This window comes from Pleurodeles waltl, chromosome 4_2 (genome assembly GCF_031143425.1).
Source record: "Pleurodeles waltl isolate 20211129_DDA chromosome 4_2, aPleWal1.hap1.20221129, whole genome shotgun sequence".
NCBI lineage: Eukaryota > Metazoa > Chordata > Amphibia > Caudata > Salamandridae > Pleurodeles > Pleurodeles waltl.
Window position 1 is genome coordinate 1012693584 of NC_090443.1, and position 13336 is coordinate 1012706919.

At 44.4% G+C, this 13336-nt stretch overlaps 6 non-coding genes across 6 annotated transcripts; all 6 read right to left on the reverse strand.

The window, feature by feature from the left end:
- Positions 1-188: 188 nt before the first annotated feature.
- On the reverse strand, positions 189-260 carry TRNAD-GUC (transfer RNA aspartic acid (anticodon GUC)). Its single transcript has one exon. It is a non-coding gene; the product is annotated as a tRNA-Asp (tRNA).
- Positions 261-623: 363 nt separating this feature from the next.
- TRNAY-GUA (transfer RNA tyrosine (anticodon GUA)) lies at positions 624-709 on the reverse strand. The gene is given in 2 exon segments: positions 624-659; positions 673-709. It is a non-coding gene; the product is annotated as a tRNA-Tyr (tRNA).
- A 5584-nt stretch (positions 710-6293) lies between these two features.
- Positions 6294-6365, reverse strand: TRNAD-GUC (transfer RNA aspartic acid (anticodon GUC)). The gene has a single exon. It is a non-coding gene; the product is annotated as a tRNA-Asp (tRNA).
- A 363-nt stretch (positions 6366-6728) lies between these two features.
- Positions 6729-6814, reverse strand: TRNAY-GUA (transfer RNA tyrosine (anticodon GUA)). The gene is given in 2 exon segments: positions 6729-6764; positions 6778-6814. It is a non-coding gene; the product is annotated as a tRNA-Tyr (tRNA).
- A 5585-nt stretch (positions 6815-12399) lies between these two features.
- On the reverse strand, positions 12400-12471 carry TRNAD-GUC (transfer RNA aspartic acid (anticodon GUC)). The gene has a single exon. It is a non-coding gene; the product is annotated as a tRNA-Asp (tRNA).
- Positions 12472-12834: 363 nt separating this feature from the next.
- TRNAY-GUA (transfer RNA tyrosine (anticodon GUA)) lies at positions 12835-12920 on the reverse strand. Its single transcript is given in 2 exon segments — positions 12835-12870; positions 12884-12920. It is a non-coding gene; the product is annotated as a tRNA-Tyr (tRNA).
- Positions 12921-13336: the final 416 nt, after the last annotated feature.

Sequence of the window (13336 nt, forward strand, 5' to 3'; positions counted from 1 at the left end):
ATCCTGTTGTTTCCACCATCTTCCCATTAAACTTTTCCACGCGTCAGTACAAATTAATTGGGGGTTAAAGTTCCTCGTTTGTTTTGTACATCTGTCTCTTAGTTGTTCCAGAACGTTGTAATTTCATTGTTAAAAATGCAATTTAACACTAAAACATATGTCGTCCTAAAAGCAAAAATATATTCACACTCCCCGTCGGGGAATTGAACCCCGGTCTCCCGCGTGACAGGCGGGGATACTGACCACTATACTAACGAGGAATTGTTGACTCCCTGGTACCTGACCTCCTACTGATTGTTCTACCTGTCCCCCTGCTGGGGGCGCTGCACCCACATAAATGTCAGTGTTGACCCCGCCCGTGCCAGGAAGGAGCCGGTCTCTGTGTATCACTGATTTACAGCTTCCTCTGCACAGACTCCTCCTTTTCTCTCTCTGACAGTCACTGGGATCAGCGGCTGCACCTCCGTCCATTTCTGCTCTGGCTAAATTCACTTCTTGGTGCCATCTGAGAAAAATGGGGGAGACAAAAAGAATTGTCAAGCTCTAGCGTCGTTGCTTGAAAACATGGCGTATTTTAATTTCAGAATGTGAAAAGAAATATGAAGAGCAAATACGAAAAAAAATCCTTCGAGCCGGATTTGAACCAGCGACCTAAGGATATCAGCTTCACCACTACAGTCCTCCGCTCTACCAACTGAGCTATCGAAGGGACGGAAGCAGCATGTGACTGCAGCCTTCAGGTTATGTACCTGCCAGCAGTGGAGCCCATGGTGACTATGTGTATGTTTGCTGGGCATTTAAAGACCGAGGTCACATATCAAGCTGTGTCTTCAGGATGCATGCTGGTTATTTTCAGATGCCTATCTCATTCTCCAACAGCACAAACCTACAATCAGCATCATTTCATCTACCACCGGAGTACTTTTTGGAAACTCATCGCACAATAACTACAAAGGGTGACTCTGCATTTTAATCGGCAAGGCGTGCTTTTCCTCTTCATTTGCGTACTCTGGAAAACACATGCCGCTTTAGCAATGCACATTTTCAGTGCTTTTCTAATATCTGAATATTTCAGCAGCAAGCATGGGGGAGGGCTTTCTGTTGAAGTCAGTCATACAGCCATTGTCTTTCCATCTTGATTACCTTTACTTAGAATTCAAAAAAATAAATGTGTCTTGTCGCAGACGCACAAAGTGATTTCTCAGCATTCTCAATGGTTTATTAAAAATAATGGGAACTAACTTTCTTGAGAAAAGTACAGCTCAGGAAATAAAATGGCAAAACCATCACAACAAGTATGTCGGCCAATGAACTCAGCTGGAATGCTGAAAGTTGTGTAGATTCTTAAACTTTGGAAAGCTTGGCGCTCAGTGTAAGAATGATAGGGAGTGTGCGGTGAGGATGCAGGCATGTTGCCCCCCCTGTGATTGGTGAAGGCGTGAACAATGACAATATTAACACTTACCAGTTTTACATAAAAAACCTTGCTCTAGTGCAAGGGTGCCCAACATAAGTCCAGTAGAGTCGGATCCATGCCGGATTTGCAGGATATCCACAAGATATATATATGATTGCCAGAAATGAACAACAGTTACATACTAAGCTCGTCAGAGGTCACCTTGAAAACCTGGCATGGACGGCCCCGCCTCCCACTGCAATGGAAACCATTCTCTAACACACAGGATGGGGGGAGTGATACTGCTTCCTACCTGGCCTCGTGCAGGAAGGAAGCCAGAGACAGTGTTTATTAAACTCACTACAAACAGTGGTAACTTGTAACGATTTCACATTTGAGGCTACACCCAACATTGTCTGCAGCTTGCCAGGCTGAGAGCAGGCCCAGGGTTTGCACAGACTTGAACAGATCCAGCTCTGCTTAAGAGGCTCAGCACTGGTTCTGTAAAGTGTCCATCCCTGGCCAGCCACAGTGCACGTGAGGAGCTACACATCCGGTTCTGTGCTCTTGTGCAACAAAAGGAAAGTAAAGTGACCTGATTTCTAAAGTGTTTGCTAGTTCCATATGCCACGTTCATAGCACCGTAAATAACAAGCATACATATCAGCCCCTTTATTTACCTTGTGAGGAAAAAGCGTTGAGCCCACTCGGTTTGGATTTAAGAATGTGACCTGTAAGTCATGCTCAGGTACCAGCAGGGGGCACTTTACTAGTGAGCCAATTTGGAGGCTGCCCATGACTGACTCTGCCCCAGCCCACCCCACCTTTTTGAGACAAGCATCTGTTGCGAAAACTCCTCGTCCCCCGGTAGGCGAGACCACCCCTGGCTCCCAGCAAAGGCCTGACAGCCATCATCTCACCCCTGGAAGCACCTAGAAACCCTGCTGCTAGGCGCTCTCGAGCACAGTGTCAGTCCCACGGCTGCCTGCGTGTCTTTGACTTCTTCAGGCATCCCTCGCGCTTCCACATAAAGTGTAGCTCGTGACGCGCATCACCAGAAGGGAGATTATGGTTGGGGCATAGAAGCTAGACCCCAGGCGCTACATTACATACCCTGCACTGATGCTACAGCAATTGGGCATCGTCATTTGAACGTATTTGCCCTGGTTAGTCAGCGCAAATGTCTTTTTATTTAGCACGTTGATGTGCCGCAAATGTCATCACAAAACAGGATCAGTACACGTGTAACATATGCATCCCAGAAATGCAGTAGCGTTGGTTTAACAGTGCAATGTCAATGGAAGGGTCCTTGGTGTAATGGTTAGCACTCTGGACTTTGAGTCCAGCGATCTGAGTTCGAATCTCGGTAGAACCTGCTGTAGTTTTAATAATTTAACATTCATTTCTTTAGTTTTGTATTATTTTAAAATTTTCAGTCCCGTACTAATTACAAGCGAGCTAATATCTTTTGCACAGTTTACATCATCTCTGCGTTGCTTATCTTGTTTATTTGAAATATGTTACTATATGGATGATATCAATTAAAATTGTAGCACAGAAGTATCGCTCGTCATATATATTAATAATGCAGAACAAGTTAGGGGGTCATATATATTAATAATAATGCAGAACAAGGTAGATGGAAGTTTTAAAAGTGTTTCTGCCCAGTTTCAAACCCGCGACCTTTCACGGGGGCAGCGAACGTGATAACCACTACACTACAGAAGCACGCGGGAGCTGATGTCAACTGTACATTATACTGAGAATTATAAAGGGGTGGGGCATTGGGGGAGATGAGCAGTGAGGGGAGTGCACTGTGCACTCCCCTCAGTGCACATGTGTGTTTGGCCGGCAATCGGGGGCACACTGCTGCCGGGCTGGAGAGAGCAGGCACAGGCTCCCAGTCTGTCTGGGAGCGCCGTGGCTGGGCACTCCCAGCCAATCCTAACGCTTCTCTAAGCAGCGTCAGTATTGGCCGCAGGGCAGGCTGGGAGCCTGCTGCTGACGGAGGAGCAGCGGTGCGGCGGAGCAGGTAAGTTTTTAGTTTTTTAACTTTTTAATATGTTAATATTCTCCTTGCCTCCCCACACCCCGCTCTCCACCCCACCTCTGGTAACCTCGTGAGTCGCGACTGCCACTTAGTCAAGGAGAGTTATCTTTCCCTTAGAGTCCACTCTAGTCAAGGGGGCAAAAAGATTCTGAATCTCTGCCTAACTAAACAACACTTTAATCACCCCAGAGCCTTCCAGTGGCTGACATCACACCCAAAGAAACAATTACTAACAAGACACCATTGTGAATTATGTCCAATTCACTTTTATCCTCTTCTGAACACATCTGCTCCACCTTGGATTACATCCATGCCCAGGAATATAGTAAGGGAGCCGTTCTTGTAGCTTCTTGTTACCAAGTTTGGTCCTTGGCAACCCAACTCTCGCTTCCTTACCTATCACCTGCAGACGAAAGAAAAATAGCGCACAAACAAAGCAAGTTTCATGTTGAAATTAAACATAGGAATTGTCAGACCTTAACTCCAGCCTGAACAATGGAATGGAAACACATTTTAGTTATGTTTTTACAAATGCAATTCTCTTAAACACAGTAAGTGAAGAGTGACTATAAAATATATCATTTGTTAAGATAGCAAGGTATAAATGCATCTGGTTAACATTTCATAAAAACAGTTTATATGTAACAAGTGTAATATCACGCACAAAGGCACCATAATGTTGTGGTATTTAATGCATCACATTTACATGGGTATAGTTTTTCACACAATATATGAAGGTAAATGCTGTCCTTCTCTTCTTCCAAAGAAAGCATAAAGGCACAGCCATGTTATGCTCTTTCACACCCATTGCTGTGAAACATCTGGTGGAGCCATGGGGGTGCATCTGTAATGTTATGGGTACTTGTAAGGCACGCAATCACCTGCAAGGGTTTCCTGGCGCTGAGCAGGCGTGTGTGTGTGTAGCCCTGTCTAAGGTAGGTTGGTTTATTAAAAACGCAGGTCTTCAACTTCTTGCAGAATTGAAGAAGAGAAGAAAACGCTCTGATGTGAAATGGGAGTCCATTCCATGCTTTAGGAGTGATGCAACAGAACACCCATCCTCCTGATCTGGTTCTCTGTATGTATGGGATGTGTGTGAGTAGGAGACCTGAGTAGATGGAGGTCTCTTGGTGGTTGTGGAAAGAGATGCAACTGGTCAAGTAGGTGGGGCCTACGTTGTGTTGTGCCTTGAATGTGTATGTAAGGTGTTTGAAATTAGTTCATTTGTGTGTCGGGAGACAGTGGAGCTCTCTGAGGTGTGGTGTGATGTGAATTCAGAGTGGGAGGTTGAGGGTGAGTCTGGGTGCCAAGTTCCAGGTAGTTGGTAGTTTTCTAGTGAGTTATCTGATGTTTCAAGCATAGAGAGCATCCCCGTAGCCCAACTTGCTGGTAACTTGGTCATGAGTGGCAGTTTTCTAGTGTTGCTGGCTGTGGATTCTAATGATGAGTATTGTCTGCTTTCAAGTCGTGCAGGAGGGTTGCCACTTTTCAGAGAAGAATTCTAAATATTTCTGTCTAGACTCAGGTTACGGAAGGTCCGGGAGATTGTATTCAAATAGTAGTTTGTGTAAAGTTGCACTTCACCCTTGCAGACCTTCATACAAGGAGTAAACCTTTACTCCTAGCAGTGAACTTACAGCCTGTGAGAGTATTCTCTCAGTTCTGAGACTCACACTGAGTAGGGCTTTGAGAAACTTGTTCCAATAAAGAAAATAAAGACGGTCTGAAGGGGGCTCAGAAAGAAATGAGGGGTGAAGGAAGAAAGAAGCTGGAATGTGGAGGGAAATAGATTGATGTTGTTAAAGTAATGTTTTATTTTACCAAGTTTGAGAGGGTTTAAAGTTTGACTACTCAGCACTGAAGGTAATGGATATCAAACAAAAAGTCACTGTGGAAACCTGGGATCTTTAGCGCTTCGGTCTAACGTCCTAGCCAAGAGCCCATGGAGGGGCTCTGTTGTTTTGGAGAGTTCACAGGTATCTTTACAGGTGTCCAGGTCTCTCATCACCTCCCCCCTTAGTCTGAAAGAAGCCTCGCCGGGGGTCGCTGCTCTCTTTACAGCAGTGTGGACCAGACATCACCACACAGGCTTAAACCTACGCTTTCGCCGACTGACCAAGATATACAAAAAGCCAGAATAAAACACCAGACATGGAAGACACACTGCATTAATGGATGCCACGAAGAAAGAAATACTGCACAGTAAATAGATTTACATTAAATAGATGGAGAATACTTGATAGGGAATCAAACTATTTAAAAAAAATGAATAACCAATACACTACCCGGAAGCCTACTTTTCTTCGTTACTACAACTTGCGTTCACTCCAATTTCAGAAAAGTACGTTCGTTATTAAAAAAGATACATTTTGGTTCTAATTGTTTGCATAGATGATGTATAGTTTTAGTTGAAAATCAGAGGCGCAACTAGAAAAAGTAATAGTGATGAAGCTTATAATACATTTAAAATTAACCATGACGCGATTACGTGGAATTGATAATCAAGCAAAACAGCCAGTACCAATTGTTCACCACATAGTACTTAGTTTTTTCTGTAAATATTAAACATTCGCTGTCGACAAAGTGGTCCATAACTTAAAATCAAAATGTACAAATGTGTTCCCAAAACTTGATTCCTTCATGTTGAAAGCTTTCTCTGTTGGATTTCCAAGCCTGCCAGCGCTCTGCTAGAGGCGCCTCGGTGTTGGTATTTATTACAATTCTATATGCTGCACTGATCAGATTATACAATGCACTTCATATACATTAAATGGCAATACTTCTAAAATGTCGAGATTATAAAGTAAAAAAATAACAAAATGTATATTGTTAAGTCATAAACATAGTCTCCCCGTCGGGGAATTGAACCCCGGTCTCCTGCGTGACAGGCGGGGATACTGACCACTATACTAACGAGGAACTGATGACTCCCTGGTACCTGACCTCCTACTGAGTGTTCTACCTGTCCCCCTGCTGGGGGCGCTGCACCCCCAGAAATGCCAGTTGTGGCCCCGTCTATGCAAGGAAGGAGCCGGTCTCTGTGTATCACTGATTTACAGCTTCCTCTGCACAGACTCCTCCTTTTCTCTCTCTGACAGTCACTGGGATCAGCGGCTGCACCTCCGTCCATTTGTGCTCTGGCTAAATTCACTTCTTGGTGCCATCTGATAAAAATGGGGGAGACAAAAACAATTGTCAAGCTCTAGCGTCCTTGCTTCAAAACATGGCGTATTTTCATTTCAGAATGTGAAATGAAATATGAAGAGCAAATACCCCCAAAAATCCTTCGAGCCGGATTTGAACCAGCGACCTAAGGATATCAGCTTCACCACTACAGTCCTCCGCTCTACCAACTGAGCTATCGAAGGGACGGAAGCATCATGTGACTGCAGCCTTCAGGTTATGTACCTGCCAGCAGTGGGGCACATGGTGACCATGTGTATGTTTGCTGGGCATTTAAAGACCGAGGTCACATATCAAGCTGTGTCTTCAGGATGCATGCTGGTTATTTTCAGATGCCTATCTCATTCTCCAACAGCACAAACCTACAATCAGCATCATTTCATCTACCACCGGAGTACTTTTTGGAAACTCATCGCACAATAACTACAAAGGGTGACTCTGCATTTTAATCGGCAAGGCGTGCTTTTCCTCTTCATTTGCGTACTCTGGAAAACACATGCCGCTTTAGCAATGCACATTTTCAGTGCTTTTCTAATATCTGAATATTTCAGCAGCAAGCATGGGGGAGGGCTTTCTGTTGAAGTCAGTCATACAGCCATTGTCTTTCCATCTTGATTACCTTTACTTAGAATTCAAAAAAATAAATGTGTCTTGTCGCAGACGCACAAAGTGATTTCTCAGCATTCTCAATGGTTTATTAAAAATAATGGGAACTAACTTTCTTGAGAAAAGTACAGCTCAGGAAATAAAATGGCAAAACCATCACAACAAGTATGTCGGCCAATGAACTCAGCTGGAATGCTGAAAGTTGTGTAGATTCTTAAACTTTGGAAAGCTTGGCGCTCAGTGTAAGAATGATAGGGAGTGTGGGGTGAGGATGCAGGCATGTTGCCCCCCCTGTGATTGGTGAAGGCGTGAACAATGACAATATTAACACTTACCAGTTTTACATAAAAAACCTTGCTCTAGTGCAAGGGTGCCCAACATAAGTCCAGTAGAGTCGGATCCATGCCGGATTTGCAGGATATCCACAAGATATATATATGATTGCCAGAAATGAACAACAGTTACATACTAAGCTCGTCAGAGGTCACCTTGAAAACCTGGCATGGACGGCCCCGCCTCCCACTGCAATGGAAACCATTCTCTAACACACAGGATGGGGGAGAGTGATACTGCTTCCTACCTGGCCTCGTGCAGGAAGGAAGCCAGAGACAGTGTCTGTTAAACTCACTACAAACAGTGGCAACTTGGAACGATTTCACATTTGAGGCTACACCCAACATTGTCTGCAGCTTGCCAGGCTGAGAGCAGGCCCAGGGTTTGCACAGACTTGAACAGATCCAGCTCTGCTTAAGAGGCTCAGCACTGGTTCTGTAAAGTGTCCATCCCTGGCCAGCCACAGTGCACGTGAGGAGCTACACATCCGGTTCTGTGCTCTTGTGCAACAAAAGGAAAGTAAAGTGACCTGATTTCTAAAGTGTTTGCTAGTTCCATATGCCACGTTCATAGCACCGTAAATAACAAGCATACATATCAGCCCCTTTATTTACCTTGTGAGGAAAAAGCGTTGAGCCCACTCGGTTTGGATTTAAGAATGTGACCTGTAAGTCATGCTCAGGTACCAGCAGGGGGCACTTTACTAGTGAGCCAATTTGGAGGCTGCCCATGACTGACTCTGCCCCAGCCCACCCCACCTTTTTGAGACAAGCATCTGTTGCGAAAACTCCTCGTCCCCCGGTAGGCGAGACCACCCCTGGCTCCCAGCAAAGGCCTGACAGCCATCATCTCACCCCTGGAAGCACCTAGAAACCCTGCTGCTAGGCGCTCTCGAGCACAGTGTCAGTCCCACGGCTGCCTGCGTGTCTTTGACTTCTTCAGGCATCCCTCGCGCTTCCACATAAAGTGTAGCTCGTGACGCGCATCACCAGAAGGGAGATTATGGTTGGGGCATAGAAGCTAGACCCCAGGCGCTACATTACATACCCTGCACTGATGCTACAGCAATTGGGCATCGTCATTTGAACGTATTTGCCCTGGTTAGTCAGCGCAAATGTCTTTTTATTTAGCACGTTGATGTGCCGCAAATGTCATCACAAAACAGGATCAGTACACGTGTAACATATGCATCCCAGAAATGCAGTAGCGTTGGTTTAACAGTGCAATGTCAATGGAAGGGTCCTTGGTGTAATGGTTAGCACTCTGGACTTTGAGTCCAGCGATCTGAGTTCGAATCTCGGTAGAACCTGCTGTAGTTTTAATAATTTAACATTCATTTCTTTAGTTTTGTATTATTTTAAAATTTTCAGTCCCGTACTAATTACAAGCGAGCTAATATCTTTTGCACAGTTTACATCATCTCTGCGTTGCTTATCTTGTTTATTTGAAATATGTTACTATATGGATGATATCAATTAAAATTGTAGCACAGAAGTATCGCTCGTCATATATATTAATAATGCAGAACAAGTTAGGGGGTCATATATATTAATAATAATGCAGAACAAGGTAGATGGAAGTTTTAAAAGTGTTTCTGCCCAGTTTCAAACCCGCGACCTTTCACGGGGGCAGCGAACGTGATAACCACTACACTACAGAAGCACGCGGGAGCTGATGTCAACTGTACATTATACTGAGAATTATAAAGGGGTGGGGCATTGGGGGAGATGAGCAGTGAGGGGAGTGCACTGTGCACTCCCCTCAGTGCACATGTGTGTTTGGCCGGCAATCTGGGGCACACTGCTGCCGGGCTGGAGAGAGCAGGCACAGGCTCCCAGTCTGTCTGGGAGCGCCGTGGCTGGGCACTCCCAGCCAATCCTAACGCTTCTCTGAGCAGCGTCAGGATTGGCCGCAGGGCAGGCTGGGAGCCTGCTGCTGACGGAGGAGCAGCGGTGCGGCGGAGCAGGTAAGTTTTTAGTTTTTTAACTTTTTAATATGTTAATATTCTCCTTGCCTCCCCACACCCCGCTCTCCACCCCACCTCTGGTAACCTCGTGAGTCGCGACTGCCACTTAGTCAAGGAGAGTTATCTTTCCCTTAGAGTCCACTCTAGTCAAGGGGGCAAAAAGATTCTGAATCTCTGCCTAACTAAACAACACTTTAATCACCCCAGAGCCTTCCAGTGGCTGACATCACACCCAAAGAAACAATTACTAACAAGACACCATTGTGAATTATGTCCAATTCACTTTTATCCTCTTCTGAACACATCTGCTCCACCTTGGATTACATCCATGCCCAGGAATATAGTAAGGGAGCCGTTCTTGTAGCTTCTTGTTACCAAGTTTGGTCCTTGGCAACCCAACTCTCGCTTCCTTACCTATCACCTGCAGACGAAAGAAAAATAGCGCACAAACAAAGCAAGTTTCATGTTGAAATTAAACATAGGAATTGTCAGACCTTAACTCCAGCCTGAACAATGGAATGGAAACACATTTTAGTTATGTTTTTACAAATGCAATTCTCTTAAACACAGTAAGTGAAGAGTGACTATAAAATATATCATTTGTTAAGATAGCAAGGTATAAATGCATCTGGTTAACATTTCATAAAAACAGTTTATATGTAACAAGTGTAATATCACGCACAAAGGCACCATAATGTTGTGGTATTTAATGCATCACATTTACATGGGTATAGTTTTTCACACAATATATGAAGGTAAATGCTGTCCTTCTCTTCTTCCAAAGAAAGCATAAAGGCACAGCCATGTTATGCTCTTTCACACCCATTGCTGTGAAACATCTGGTGGAGCCATGGGGGTGCATCTGTAATGTTATGGGTACTTGTAAGGCACGCAATCACCTGCAAGGGTTTCCTGGCGCTGAGCAGGCGTGTGTGTGTGTAGCCCTGTCTAAGGTAGGTTGGTTTATTAAAAACGCAGGTCTTCAACTTCTTGCAGAATTGAAGAAGAGAAGAAAACGCTCTGATGTGAAATGGGAGTCCATTCCATGCTTTAGGAGTGATGCAACAGAACACCCATCCTCCTGATCTGGTTCTCTGTATGTATGGGATGTGTGTGAGTAGGAGACCTGAGTAGATGGAGGTCTCTTGGTGGTTGTGGAAAGAGATGCAACTGGTCAAGTAGGTGGGGCCTACGTTGTGTTGTGCCTTGAATGTGTATGTAAGGTGTTTGAAATTAGTTCATTTGTGTGTCGGGAGACAGTGGAGCTCTCTGAGGTGTGGTGTGATGTGAATTCAGAGTGGGAGGTTGAGGGTGAGTCTGGGTGCCAAGTTCCAGGTAGTTGGTAGTTTTCTAGTGAGTTATCTGATGTTTCAAGCATAGAGAGCATCCCCGTAGCCCAACTTGCTGGTAACTTGGTCATGAGTGGCAGTTTTCTAGTGTTGCTGGCTGTGGATTCTAATGATGAGTATTGTCTGCTTTCAAGTCGTGCAGGAGGGTTGCCACTTTTCAGAGAAGAATTCTAAATATTTCTGTCTAGACTCAGGTTACGGAAGGTCCGGGAGATTGTATTCAAATAGTAGTTTGTGTAAAGTTGCACTTCACCCTTGCAGACCTTCATACAAGGAGTAAACCTTTACTCCTAGCAGTGAACTTACAGCCTGTGAGAGTATTCTCTCAGTTCTGAGACTCACACTGAGTAGGGCTTTGAGAAACTTGTTCCAATAAAGAAAATAAAGACGGTCTGAAGGGGGCTCAGAAAGAAATGAGGGGTGAAGGAAGAAAGAAGCTGGAATGTGGAGGGAAATAGATTGATGTTGTTAAAGTAATGTTTTATTTTACCAAGTTTGAGAGGGTTTAAAGTTTGACTACTCAGCACTGAAGGTAATGGATATCAAACAAAAAGTCACTGTGGAAACCTGGGATCTTTAGCGCTTCGGTCTAACGTCCTAGCCAAGAGCCCATGGAGGGGCTCTGTTGTTTTGGAGAGTTCACAGGTATCTTTACAGGTGTCCAGGTCTCTCATCACCTCCCCCCTTAGTCTGAAAGAAGCCTCGCCGGGGGTCGCTGCTCTCTTTACAGCAGTGTGGACCAGACATCACCACACAGGCTTAAACCTACGCTTTCGCCGACTGACCAAGATATACAAAAAGCCAGAATAAAACACCAGACATGGAAGACACACTGCATTAATGGATGCCACGAAGAAAGAAATACTGCACAGTAAATAGATTTACATTAAATAGATGGAGAATACTTGATAGGGAATCAAACTATTTAAAAAAAATGAATAACCAATACACTACCCGGAAGCCTACTTTTCTTCGTTACTACAACTTGCGTTCACTCCAATTTCAGAAAAGTACGTTCGTTATTAAAAAAGATACAGTTTGGTTCTAATTGTTTGCATAGATGATGTATAGTTTTAGTTGAAAATCAGAGGCGCAACTAGAAAAAGTAATAGTGATGAAGCTTATAATACATTTAAAATTAACCATGACGCGATTACGTGGAATTGATAATCAAGCAAAACAGCCAGTACCAATTGTTCACCACATAGTACTTAGTTTTTTCTGTAAATATTAAACATTCGCTGTCGACAAAGTGGTCCATAACTTAAAATCAAAATGTACAAATGTGTTCCCAAAACTTGATTCCTTCATGTTGAAAGCTTTCTCTGTTGGATTTCCAAGCCTGCCAGCGCTCTGCTAGAGGCGCCTCGGTGTTGGTATTTATTACAATTCTATATGCTGCACTGATCAGATTATACAATGCACTTCATATACATTAAATGGCAATACTTCTAAAATGTCGAGATTATAAAGTAAAAAAATAACAAAATGTATATTGTTAAGTCATAAACATAGTCTCCCCGTCGGGGAATTGAACCCCGGTCTCCTGCGTGACAGGCGGGGATACTGACCACTATACTAACGAGGAACTGATGACTCCCTGGTACCTGACCTCCTACTGAGTGTTCTACCTGTCCCCCTGCTGGGGGCGCTGCACCCCCAGAAATGCCAGTTGTGGCCCCGTCTATGCAAGGAAGGAGCCGGTCTCTGTGTATCACTGATTTACAGCTTCCTCTGCACAGACTCCTCCTTTTCTCTCTCTGACAGTCACTGGGATCAGCGGCTGCACCTCCGTCCATTTGTGCTCTGGCTAAATTCACTTCTTGGTGCCATCTGATAAAAATGGGGGAGACAAAAACAATTGTCAAGCGCTAGCGTCCTTGCTTCAAAACATGGCGTATTTTCATTTCAGAATGTGAAATGAAATATGAAGAGCAAATACCCCCAAAAATCCTTCGAGCCGGATTTGAACCAGCGACCTAAGGATATCAGCTTCACCACTACAGTCCTCCGCTCTACCAACTGAGCTATCGAAGGGACGGAAGCATCATGTGACTGCAGCCTTCAGGTTATGTACCTGCCAGCAGTGGGGCACATGGTGACCATGTGTATGTTTGCTGGGCATTTAAAGACCGAGGTCACATATCAAGCTGTGTCTTCAGGATGCATGCTGGTTATTTTCAGATGCCTATCTCATTCTCCAACAGCACAAACCTACAATCAGCATCATTTCATCTACCACCGGAGTACTTTTTGGAAACTCATCGCACAATAACTACAAAGGGTGACTCTGCATTTTAATCGGCAAGGCGTGCTTTTCCTCTTCATTTGCGTACTCTGGAAAACACATGCCGCTTTAGCAATGCACATTTTCAGTGCTTTTCTAATATCTGAATATTTCAGCAGCAAGCATGGGGGAGGGCTTTCTGTTGAAGTCAGTCATACAGCCATTG